Source organism: Hyalella azteca, unplaced genomic scaffold (assembly GCF_000764305.2).
Source record: "Hyalella azteca isolate HAZT.00-mixed unplaced genomic scaffold, Hazt_2.0.2 contig14522, whole genome shotgun sequence".
Taxonomy (NCBI): Eukaryota; Metazoa; Arthropoda; class Malacostraca; order Amphipoda; family Hyalellidae; genus Hyalella; species Hyalella azteca.
Genome location: NW_025944402.1, coordinates 28,801 through 42,704, shown reverse-complemented (window position 1 = coordinate 42,704; position 13,904 = coordinate 28,801). Strand labels below are relative to the sequence as shown.

Below are 13,904 nucleotides of genomic sequence, written 5' to 3'. Positions count from 1 at the left end.
TGGTTGCGTGTCACAGATAGTCCCTCATTTTATATTGTCTCTCGTTTAGTATGACTCTTCATATTGACGTAATGTCGTTCCACAGCGAAATCACTTCGTTCCACAGCGAAGTTCACTCGAGAGGTAAATGTCTAACTTTTGCTTCCACTCAGAGCAGCGTGTGTTCTTGATCAGAGCAGCGTATGTTCTTGACTAGAGCAGCGTGTGTTCTTGATCAGAACAGCGTGTGTTCTTGACTAGAGCAGCCTGTGTTCTTGATCAGAGCAGCGTGTGTTCTTGATCAGAGCAGCGTGTGTTCTTGATCAGAGCAGCGTGTGTTCTTGATCAGAGCAGCGTGTGTTCTTGATCAGAGCAGCGTGTGTTCTTGGTCAGAGCAGCATGTGTTCTTGACCAGAGCAAGGCATGCAGGGTGTGCTTTTGACCAGAGCAGGTTTAATAAGTAATTAATGAATTTCTTGATCAGAAATTTATTCGGTTGTCACGCTTCCAAAGTCTCTTGCCACGTTTTTGTGATAATTGTTTTCACGTTTCGTGGTGGCTAAAGGTTTCTAATCTGATTTGGAAACTATTTTCCGAAAGATTTCTGTATGTTATAATTACACAGGACGCAACACTCTTTTCTTCTGTATATACAAGCAAAAAATCATCAAGATTGATATTTCTGAACAAAGAGGGATGAATTAAAACCAGGAGTAAAGCAGATTAAAAATCGACGTTTAATAAATATTAGATATCTATTTTATAGGGTAATCCACGATATTATTGTATCTATTGAAGAATCTAGATAAATAATATCTTATTAACATGATGCCGCAGAAACAGACTGGAATTATTTATCAACGTTCAATTTGTGGATTAAGAAAATTGTATAACAAGAAAGTTACTACCAAATTCTATAATTATCGTCTTTGATTGTCACATATAAATGCAAAAGCATTATTCTAGGCAAAATTTGACATAAAAGTATTATTCTATATTTCTTTAATCGTCGTTCAATTTCGTTTAAATCTATTTTTTTAGCTTGCAGAGAAAATGCAGCCAATTATTTTATATTGTCAATGTTTTCTCGCATGTCGGTCTCGTCATGATATATTCGGGCACGAAACCCTTAGTCGATTTAACGTTAATATGTTAAAAAAATCGTTCGATTGTGTTTGTAAATATTAATACTACACGGTCCATTATAACACGGGCATGTGGACATTATAACAGGGTCCAAAGAGAGGTCCGTATGATATAACTTGGAATGCGGGATTTTTTTACTAAATGTTCCGTATGAAGAGAGGTCGCATTTTGGTATTAAAAATACGGTGCAAAAGAGAGGAAACTTGTGAGCATTAATTACAAGGTTCAGGAAGAGGTCCGTATGAAGAAATTTGTTATGAAGGCACTGGTTGCATTCCGTGCATACGGATGAAGTATGCGAGGCTGATATGCGTATTATGCGTATTACTAATGCGTGATGCATTAGTAGAAACCTCCACGAGGAGGTCCGTAGGAGTTGGAGGGGTACGCAGGCTTGTCAACATACTTTGTTTTGTACACAATCTGGGGCTGGACTACAGTAGAGTACACAGGCTGGTACTGGGTTTCCGTTACATACTGGGGCTTGAACTGGGTGATGTACTCTGTAGCGTACTGGGTTTGTGTTACATACTGGGCCTGGTACTGGGTCTCGGTGATGTACTGGGTGTCATACTGGGTCTGGGTGACATATCTGTCAACGTACTGGGTTTCAGTCACGTATTGAGGTACGTATTCTGGTACTACTTGGGTACTGTAGATAGTCTGGTACTGAGTTTGGTAGAAGGTGGTAGGTATGTACTCTGGCTTGAACACCGTTGAGTAAACAGGAACCTGGGTAAGAGAAATTAGAACGTGAGTTACAATAAGATACATAGTTAAAATTCAAACATAAATAAAATCATGTTTGTGTTACATCTCTTTAGTTATCATAGCAAGAATTCAATACCGTATTCATAAATTGTATATTATGGTTTGGGACAACATGAACACATAGTGTAAATATAAAAATGCGCACCATATCGATAAACTATCGGTATCGGTAATTATTCTAAATGTTGTTTCACATTTCTGTGCAATATTAAAAAAATACGGTTCTCACTAATATTAATAGACCTTCATGGTGCCCGTGTCATTATTTAGCTAATTATTCTAATATGCCAACTACCTTCACTCATCAACCGAGTGTAAATTGAAATGGAATATTTACAGTAAGACAACGCGGCTGTTAACGAACATTTTTTTAGAACAATGTTTAATTCATCTGATTATAGCCAAACATTTGGCTAACTTGAATCTTAATTGCCATGAGATTGCAAATTTGTATGCGAATTTTAATTAAAAGCGATTTATGGCATTCATTTCCGCATGAAAATTACGCTCATTCACATTATCAATATGAAAATTTACTCTGTACTGTATTTCATTGTGCCAAAAGAGATATTCAATCACCATAAAATAAAAAAGCACTGTAATAAGTTTGTAATTTTCAATACCCAGGACTGCCTCATTGAGGATCGCTAATTTAAAGAATTCATATTTTTTTATTGGATAAGCGAATTCGTTCATTTTAACTTCAAAGTAACAGAAAGTCTGACAGAAAATTTTTAATTGAGCCGTTAGATAATTTCGTTGTCAGTATTTCATGCTCTTATTCAACTATCCCTGCAGGATAATTTTCTATGTTGAAAGAAAACGTGATATAAATTTTTTCCTCTAAAGGGGAGACTTTGCTATCTACAATTATAGAACCGCTTCGACGCTTCCCGATTGCATACAGCATACATTGTATCCGATAAATAATAAAATTTACACATATGTGCAATGCAATACATTATGGACAAATTAAATTAAAGTGAGACATTCATCAGTGAATTTAGATTGAACTTGAATTGTCGTGAAATAATTTTTTATTTATCCACAAAATTGCGTTCGATAATAGTTAATGCAAACTTTCGAAAACAAAGTGTGATTCGATGTTAGCAAAGAAACTATCTTTTGGTTCAATTCTAGGTATGAGTATCTCGTATGAGTATGAGATAAAATAAATTTTATCTTACCTGTTGGATTTGCGTTTGGTAGTGCGTTTTGAAGACAGTCTTAGGATAACATGGTTCAGGTGCATCGTAGACTGGTGCAGGGGGACCATACACGGGGGCGGGGGGACCTGAGGGGGGCCGTACGCGGGAGCGGGAGGGGGACCGTAGCGCTGGGGGGTAGCGCTCCCGGACGCGAGGGCTACCAGAGCCGCGAAGAGGGTAAGAGTCATCATCTGAGGGTAGAAAGTAATTAACTGGCGATTTATTCCATAGATAATTAATTACATTTGACAATGAATTACCTGTTTATTGGTTAGTTAATCAATCGTAGATTTAATGGAATTGTTAATTGACATAGTTATTCAAACTCGGAAAATATAAATGACTGCCTGTTTAAATTGTAGTTGACCACATTTGCACATATAATTAACTTCCCATTTATTGATTAGTTAATCATACTTTGGATGCGTCAGGAACTTCGATTGTTAATTTTTCTATGAGACTATGAATTTTTTATGTTATTGACATTTTATGGAACGTTTTGAAAGAAAGGACATTCCATTGAAAGAAAAATTAACTTTCGAGGCACAATATAAATCAAGAATTTTTTATCTGCTCATCGGTTGTAAATTGAAGATACAAATTTTGAGGTCTCACCGAGTTCTGAAAAGTATGATTTTTCGATCTACCTCTTTATCGATGCCGATTTCTTATTTGTACACTTGACTGCTCAATCGCACTTATTCATAAGGTACCCTTCAATAAACTCAGTAAAAATAAAACATGTTCAAAATTAATAAGTCTTACGAGCAAAGAAATTTTTTGGCTATAAAATTACCGAGCAGAATAAGAATGGAGTTAGCATAGAGAACTTCAGTCGGACTGATTTTTTTCAGTAGGATCGATTTTTTTTCCACTTGGCATCGTTGCTATGACAGAAAAATTTCATGATTCGAAGAATCCAATTGATGGTGAACGTATACTCACGGATTCTGAATCCCACATTGACTAATGTTGAGCGTACACATTAGAAATAATTAATTTTGTACTACAAAATGTGAATAAACGCCAAAACTAATAGTTTTATTTTCGACAAGTGTATCATTCTAATCAGAATTGTCTTTAAATGAAGTTTAAACTTCTACCCTAACTCCCGTATGATTGTATAATTTAACAAAGCAATAAGATTTATCGAGAAACTTTTTACATTTACGCTAAAATCGATGATTTTTTCATTTGGCAAGGAAGAATAGATATGACGGTATCAGAAACTTTTTGAATTTGCTATTCTTTCGGATTCATGATATTTCATAGTTCTTCTATAGTGAATTTCTGTCAATGCTTGATGCTAAATAGTATAAAAATATAAGACTAAGTGAATTCTTAATATTTCTATAATAAGCAACACTGAAGAATGGGCCCTGCAATCAAGAATAACTCATCCGTTATTTGCTTCTGAGAGCGACAAGTTAGGCTTATCCTGACAGGGCTGTCCACGCGTACCTTGCGGGGCGTATGTGTCTTTGAACGCTGCAGGGGAGAGAATGAGGAGCTCACTGGAAATGTGGCGCCTTATAAGGCGGCGAGTTGCCTCTTCGTGGCCAACCGCACGCAGTTGCCAGAGGTCTCCACGCAGGATAAATGATTCTAATTAGAATATGTGATTAATAGAGTTTTTAAGGACGTCTATGATACTTTATATAACTAAGTTGAAATGACAATAAATAAATAACTCTATTCTAAGAAATAATAACTTCGTTCCAGTTTTTAGATCTTATTTGACAAACTAGGGAACCACGAGCAAACTGCCCGACACCGCCACTTGATGAGAATCTGTCGTTCCAGACAAGAAATTAACGCGTTACGCGGCATTGAAGCTTTGAGAAATAGATGATCATGACCTCAGCTGAAGCAATGCAGGAGGAAATGATGTCAGCTTACAGCTTGACAAGGTAACTGAGTTCAATTGATTGATTAGACAATAATATTCGCTGGCCTTCCACGAGCTTATTATCTTTTACCCTTGTTCACGTAGAAGAATCCATCAACGGTTTAAGATTACATATTTTTGGAGTTTTCCTTTTGAATTCCCTTATAAGATAATCTTTGCAGACGATAAAAGAGAATTAAATTATAAAATTTCTTATAATCATTATAATTAACTATGATCAGCTCAGAAATGAATTGACTTGATGAGCACCAAGTTTTCCGTCCTTCAGTTCTCCGGCAATGCAGCTAAGAAAGCTGTAAATAGCGTCACTTGAGAACTTCAGTAGAAGCGAGGCTGAAGGCTTCGATATTTTCTGTATCCAAATGATAAACTTATGGAAATTCTCCGAAGAAATTTCAAAAGTTATTACAGGAATTGTTGACGTTTTAAAAAACTCAGAATAACTTGAATAAAGATAGAATGAGCTTTTCATTTTGTTCGTTCCGATGTTTGTCAATGAACAAGTTGAATGATACTGTCTATTCCGACTGAGACAATCGGAAATTCGTATAATGAAAAGAAAACCGAACCAGGTTAGAACATTTTAAAACACATGAAATTATAAATAAAAATCTTACGATATGCTTCAGTCGCTTTGCTAAATTGTCTAGAGCAAGTCTCATGTTGAATCAATCCAAATCTCTTCATAATCAGGCGTGTCTTGATATAACGCTCTTATCTATGTATTCATTATCTTACGTGCCCTGATACACCACTCATGTACCATTTCATCACAATCTGACGTGTCTTGATTTATCGCATTCTATCAATACACAATCTTACGTACTTCGCTCACTATCTCTTCATAATCAGGTAAATCTTGGTATATTGCTCCTTATCTATTATATTACATACCCTGATACATCACTCACTATCTCATCACAATCTGACGTGTCTTGATGTATATCTTTTGCTAATAAGGTACCAGATAAAGCTATGAAAAAATATTTATTCAGACTTGAAATGCCTAGCACCATATCGAACCCGGCGGAAGTCTAGTAGCTATTTCAAACTATCGTCAGTCATGAAAAGATCCGGTCAAATGACACGATCTTAGATCTTCTGTGAACAAGTCACGAAAAGTTCAAGATTCGGCGACAGGCCACATCAGGCCTACACTTCAGCGCCGAGATCACTATGTTATGTTATTGTTATCTCTGTAATATAGCTCGGGATTTTTTCGCGTGCCAATCGTAAGTTGAGATCTGAAGCTGCCCTGCGACCTCGTATTCATGAAGACAATAGCTGATATATGAAATACTTGGCATGAAGCTATTGCGTTCGATCTCAAGGTGCGTTCAATAATTGACGATCGCAGATGATTTGAGAATCTCTATTTCATTAACTCTTATACCACCATATAATGGACCTAGTATCCATATTGCAAGTTGGAATTTTTAAATCATTCAATAAACGAATTCTTCTTAATCCAATTGCTACAATGCGGTAAAAATAGCTCATAATTGTTGTATTCTACATACGCAAGCTTTAGAGGAGAATTGGTTCAGAAACAAGTTCCAGAGGTGCTGTTTTCGAAACCTGCTTCGAACGAAAAACCAAAACGGCCGTTTCCGATTTTTTTTTGTGAGCGCCCGTACATTCGCAAATCGTATTTTACCACGTTTTTCTTAGCTCGCTTTCGTGTCTGTGATGATCAAATCTTGCAATCGATATTTCACCAACTTTCCCATTAGCTAGCGCTCTGAAACTTTTAGGGAAGCTCAGCTCCCGATAACAATACAATAATCAATAATTTGTTGCACGTTTCCAGGCGTATAAACTCTAATTTAAGGCAAGCCTAAATGAAGATGCGCCCCACGTTTTTCGTTTTAGATGTAAAATATTTTAACTGAAATACAAAAGACCAAGAGAATGAAAGCAAACAGAGATCAGTAGCTGCCGAAAAATTATTTTCTACTTTTGAGTCCACATGAAAAACGTGGTCTTTAAAATTTTTTTTATACATTTTATTTTTATTTGTCCGTGTTAGGCCAAAGCAACCAGTTTTGAAACGAGAGGTAAATTCTATTCACCTATCACTCGTGATCTTCAATTCTGAAGGAGTTAGCCTTCGTAAAAACGAATCGAAAGTTTCATAAGACATGTCCATCAATCACGCAGTATCGTCTTGAAATAACCTTCAAGAAAAATATAATAATTTCTTTATTTAAGGCCAGGGCTGCTTTTAGGTGCATCACATCATGACAAGGCATTATATGCTATCCATACTGTACGCACGTAGATTGAAATGGAGCATTTTTGTTGTAGAGCTACATTAATTAAGATAGTAATTACCTTCTATGGAAAACTGCTGTTTTTGATTTCAGTTTCTGAAGACCACAGACTGCATGGGTGTGGCTAATTTCAGTTCAGCCACTCGAAATTATGATAGTTGTGTGAGTGTTTAAAATGCAAGCAGAATAACATGATTCTTGTGATAAGCCGCTATTTTTTATGAAAATGTTTGTATAAGGGGATTAAAAATGAACGAGATGTAGTAAAATACTACGCAAAAGTAACATGCAAAAGTTTAACCCAAAAATCAAGTATAAACATTGGATTGCAAATTTAATGAATTCAGCTTTTCCAACAAGACCGCTCGCTTCAGCTAAACAATAGTGAACGGATTTTATCATCACACATTATACATTAATTAACCATACGTAAACGCAGTAACTTTCAAATTAACTTGCAAATGAAGCTATTCATGCTCTTATAACAATTTTCTGACCCCGAAGTGTTACAGGAGACGATGTCGTTGAAAGTGAAAGAGAATACGTTAATTATGCCAAGTATATAACAAAATTACACGAGTATTTGGCAGAAAGTAGCAAAACATGAACATGTAGCGAATAATCATTCAAATATTCAGGTTTAAATTCGGTTATTGCTAGGTTGATAACCAAACACGTTATTGAAAGATTGCACATCGCAAATGATCAGAGATATACCATTTTTACACGCTTAGAAAAAAAAGCCGCAAAAAATAAACATTTTGCGCATAATCATTAAAATATTAGGTTTTAAATTTTGTTGTTATCATGATTCGTTGCTATATCTTACGAAGGACTTCGTTAATTACGTTAACGCCTCTTAATTAAATACGAATGGTCGAATAAACTAAGACGAAGAAACACATTATTTATGTAGCCCGTGACTTTATAATGTTGCCAAAATAAATTAATAGATAAAAGACATTTCAACTTTGTCATCATTGTACATCATGCAAAATATTTCAACAAAAATTATATCCTTAAACGAGTATCTACTCTTTATGTTTCTCGCTACAGAAAAAATCTGATTAAGAAAGAAACCTTCGCACCATCATTTCAACGTTGCATAATTGCAGCAATCTTCCATCCATCTTCCCAACGCGTTGAGGTGACGGGTAAATAGAAAAGAAGAAATAGAGCAGGGTTGCTATCACTTAACCGATTTAATAAGGTTAAAAGAGAACAAAAACCTTGCGAGTTTTCGGTTTATCAAATAAATGACGTAATAAAAGTACTTCGTCTCTTTGACTTGACTTTTGACTCGACGGAAATATTGCTGTGAAGTAAATACAATTAAATGAAGTGTAAGAAGCGATACTTCAGATAGAGCTTTCATTGACGAAACTTCTCATGCATTGACCTTACGTCTAGTTCGTTCCTCGGCATTATGATATTTAATGCGGAAACCTACGGGTTTCGCGTTTATCAAATAAGAGCGCGAAGTAAATTTTCAGTATTCACCGTCTAGCTTCCAAGTTCTTTGTTCTACCATAACGGATACTTTCTTCTCAATCCTAAAATAACTCCACAACGGTTTCATCACAACCTGTGAGAAATTCTTTGTTAAGAAAGCTGACTCACACTAGCAATGAAGCAGGATTGTGTCTAGAGCAGCCCTATCGCCTGCTGGCCGCTCCCTGCCGTCTGCTGGCCGCTCCCTGCTGTCTGCTGGCCGCTCCCTGCCGTCTGCTGGCCGCTCCCTGCTGTCTGCTGGCCGCTCCCTGCAGTCTGCTGGCCGCCCCCTGCTGTCTGCTGGCCGCCCCCTGCTGTCTGCTGGCCGCTCACTGCCGCCTGCTGGCCGCTCCCTGCCGTCTGCTGGCCGCTCCCTGCTGTCTGCTGGCCGCTCCCGGCCGCCTGCTGGCCGCTCCCTGCCGTCTGCTGGCCGCTCCCTGCTGTCTGCTGGCCGCTCCCTGCTGTCTGCTGGCCGCTCCCTGCTGCTCCCTGCTGTCTGCTGGCCACTCCCTGCCGTCTGCTGGCCGCTCCCTGCCGTCTGCTGGCCGCTCCCTGCTGTCTGCTGGCCGCTCCCTGCTGTCTGCTGGCCGCTCCCTGCTGTCCGCTCCCTGCAGCCTGCTGGCCGCCCCCTGCTGTCTGCTGGCCGCTCCCTGCCGCCTGCTGGCCGCTCCCTGCCGTCTGCTGGCCGCTCCCTGCCGTCAGCTGGCCGCTCCCTGCCGTCTGCTAACCTCTCCCAGCCTTCCACCTGAAGGTCGCTTCCCTTTCTGCGGCTCTTATTTGCAAAGTCACTTTTACTTCTCCGCAGCTTCACGGGAAACTGCATCGCAATACCGTCAATGGACCATCGCTCTTCTTTGCAATACAGAAACTTCGGTTAATCAGACCACCATTTAATTTGACCATACATGTAACTAGTTTGAACCAAATATGAATGAATGGTAACCGCTTTGTTTAATAAATCACGTCCGGATAATCCATTATGGACTGAGTTATCATAATCTATTGCATTAATTAGGTTAAACATTTTAAACACTGTAGCTATAATCCATACTACTACGAGTTCCTTTGTAATGACATCATCACTAGATTGCTCAAATCAAGAGGACTTTCTTTTTCACAGTATAATCTGGATGTGGATGGAGTATTCAAGCATTTGAATGCTTGATGGTGAACACTGCACGCTCATGCATTAATTATAATACACTAGAAGGTGGTGCATTGCTCTCACTGAGAGAATAATGCCATATATGGAGACTTGAATTCGCAGTTCAAGGTTATCGCTTACATGTTTTCAAAGATAAGCAGGTTAGGCAATTAATTTTAAAGTCTCATAATCGAGAATGATAGCAAAAGGCGCAGACGCTAATGAAAATCAGAACCTAAATTTTTTTCGAAAAAAATATAAGGAAATGACGAAAAGGATCTATTTCTCAATCATATTTAAACAGATTTATCCCCGGAAATTCTTTTTTTACGAGCTACAAAGTAATTATTTTGATGCACAAGCGGGTATCACATTCTTTGCGTGATGTACACCCTTGTTTATATAAAACACAAGTCAGGGCAAAAATGAAATGGTTCATTTATATATAGCCCAAATAGTGACACACATTGTATATGTATGTTGCTTTGATACATCCTATTGTTATTTGCCACACTGGATCAATATATGACCCACACAATGACGGAAATTGCTTCAACATCAGGAAAAAGCCTCTCATTTTTCCGACATAAGAGAAGGATCCTTTCTCTCCCTAATTTAAAAAATATAACACAGTACTCACTGCAGCGAGTGACAGGGAGCGCTTTTTCTCGTCGACGAAAACGTGAGGTCACGGACGGACGGACAGACAGACAGTCACGGACGGACATGACGAGCACAATAGCGCCTTTTTCCACAAATGAGAAAATGCGCTAAAAAACAGGAGTTAGTTCCAGCTTTATTGTTATATAGTGAGGCTATTTACAAGTCTAGGTCAATATCTACGAGGTACTTTACTACGCGGAAGAAAATCTTAATGTGCGCGCGCGTCATGTTCGTTGCATTGCCACCCAATGATACCTCGGGGGAAGGCCAGCGATGATGGGGAAACAGAAGACCCTCACGATGATAAGGAAGTCAGGGAAAATTATATGACTTTCTATCATTAATCGAAACTAGGCCGTGCTGTACGTTTAATTGTACACGTGCACGTGGGTTTCCGTACTCTTCAATCAAGCGCTTGGGTTCTAGTGCGTGTAGTGAAGCTACATTAAGAAAAATCAGTGAGTCACATCATTAAAACGAAGACACAAATTTCCACACTTAACACTGATACGGTCAAGGTATAGTTGTGTCAAGAGAACCCACATATAGGCAAAAGTTGCAGCGATATTTGAACAAATCTCACTAATTTTTCCGACTGTATTATGCAGCGGCCCCCACTAGATTGGGCTTTGATCAAATTCAATGCCCTGAGTTGCAACATTCAAGTTGCAATGGCTTTAATGCATACACTTTATAAGAATATTTTTCCTATAAAAGTCATGCAAATAAATTCCAGACCCAGGAGCCTTGTATAATTAGCTGCATGTAGTTCATGGATACATTGGCAAATTTCTAACAATATCAAGCAATTTTATGAAAGCAATTGATTTCCGAGGATAAAAACGCAATGAAATTATTTATTCAAACGCTTCAACTATAATGAATTTTATTAAGTAATATGAACTGTTATATCGTGTCATTTGAACGGGTGAATGCCTTTTCAGATTGCGTACTGCATTATTAACATTGAAGCTACATGGCCGGGCGGTACCCAGGGAAATAAGTGAAGCTTTGTCAAAAAGACGATGCACTTTTTGCCTTTGTTTTGCTCATTCTGACCCAAATTTGCCCAGAGAATTGACGTATCTGAGTTTGTGCAGAAAGAATGTCACTACATGACCCATTTATTCTTCTGACTAGGCCAATCTTCAAAAGATTACGAATATAAATTCAGGTCGAGCAGAGGGTAAAGTTTGTTTGCAGTGACATCACTGCAGGGGTCCAGTCCATGGACGCCTGCCGTGAGACGAAAGGGAAAGCAGGAAAAATCCTAATGTCACCAGTTGGCTTCAAATAATACAATTTTTATGGCGAATGATGGACGGGCCTGAAAGACGTTCACAATTTTTGGACTAAAGAATCGTGTCGTTTTAATGTCGTCGGTTACTATCCTTAGTATTTGTTTGGGACGTAGCAGTCCCAGGCCACGATGGATCACCGCCTCTGACTATCGCTCATCCGCCCTCATTTGGGCCAGCTGATGCACGATGCTGTTGCTTGCTTCTCGCCACTGGTAGCGGTGCATGGGGCGGTGGTCGGTCAGGGATTATGCCCAGGAGCACGTTCAGTCGTCTCTTGAAGGTCTCCAGGATGAAATCTGGTCATGGAAAGTGACTATTTTTATATCCATGTTAAGGCTAAATCTTGATAGATCCGTTACTCTAGGTGCTGTATTTGAACTTTCGTGAGCTAATTGGCATCTAATAGCATTATTTTCTCTATCGAGTCTACACTACTTGGAAAATATTTTTTTCTGCCCCGTGCACTCCTTTGAAATATGGCAGCATGCGACGCAATGACGTAAGTATTTCAAGACATTCACAATTTTCATAATTCACATTCAGCTAATAATTTATTTGTGAGAGTCTAGAATTATCTAGATTATTCATTCATCCTCAAAAATATTCTAAAAGCGATAGTAATTTGATTGGCCGTTAGTGCCAGTACCTTGCCAATCGTTGTACAAACATTGATCGTTGTACCAACCTTAATTACCTTGAAGTGCCCGTACCTTTTCATTCATGGTAGCAAATCCAAGCGTCCCGTGATGTTTATTTCTCTGTCGACCTGTCTTTCATTCCACCTCAACAGGGCAATGGCCAAACACTGGAAAATACTTAGTGGTTTATTGCCTCAATCTTTGCGGTCTGAGGAGAACGTCGCTTCTTTTTTTAAGACGATGGTATTCTTTTAAGATAAATCTTGGTATGACAATCGCGTCTCTGGGTATATAAGTCATAAAGCTAAATTAGTCCTAAATGAAGCTCTTAATAGGAATTTTCTCCTTGGTAAACTGCTAAGTGGATGAGGCCAGTATGTAAAACCAGTTTCAGGGCTGGAAATATCACTGCATTTAGTAAGGCATTTCATGTGTGATCTAACTTGAGATACAAGCGGCGACTCCATTAAGCGAAGACTGGCGTTCACCGTCGCCACCGTCATCGTTTTCAACAGTATATTTATCACTGTTCGCATATATATAATATACACTCAACATAATTTATCTGCAATAGATGACACGTCTTCTTTGACTGCTTATTAATAAACACCAATCTGAGAATTTCGACGTAGTATGGGAATATAAGAAATTGAAGAAGAAACATAACATAACATAAAATAACATATAAGAAATTGAAGACGAATCCATTATTTCCTGCTATGTATGGTATTTCGTTCTAAGATGGACGCGGATAAATATGATCCATGAGGAATTATCCATATATACTTCCGATACTAGCAAAGTATCGGAAACTTAACTTTCACGGCATTAAAAACAAGGATATTTTGCAGAGACATGGCACGCTAACGAGTTACCAATCAAGCTTATGATTGATTAAAGGGCTGCCAGGCAAAGAACTGTGCGGTACTTTCTCCAAATAGCGATGGACATTATGGGGCTTGTGTGGGTTATCATGATTCACTTTTGAAGCAAAATAGCTCATCAGTGTTATGTCCATTCTATGCTCGCGCAAATGCGTAAAGTGCGTCACTGTTCGGACAAAGCGACCCATACGTTACCTGATAATGGGCGAGGTGCGTCTAGCTTAGCCAACACAATGACTTCTTGGCAAGCGAGAAGCATGTGTAAGAAGAGAATTGAATCAGGACATTGTCAAAATGCACACCCTATAAATATACATCAAGTCGGAGCAAGGCGTTCGCAAGGCCATGAGGTTGCCCGATTTGTAATTACCTTCTTTTTAATGTTTATGTAGCTTTAGCTCCTGCCTTCCATCTTAATGATTCCTGTGGACATTGTCGGCACTTTCACTGCTTCGTGCCCGACTGCTCCACACTTGATCGTATTATATTATTTTACT

At 38.6% G+C, this 13,904-nt stretch overlaps 1 pseudogene; it reads right to left on the bottom strand.

Annotated features, from left to right (window-relative positions):
* Positions 1 to 693: 693 nt before the first annotated feature.
* LOC108678972 lies at positions 694 to 4,620 on the bottom strand (annotated as a pseudogene).
* Between the last annotated feature and the right edge of the window lie 9,284 nt (positions 4,621 to 13,904).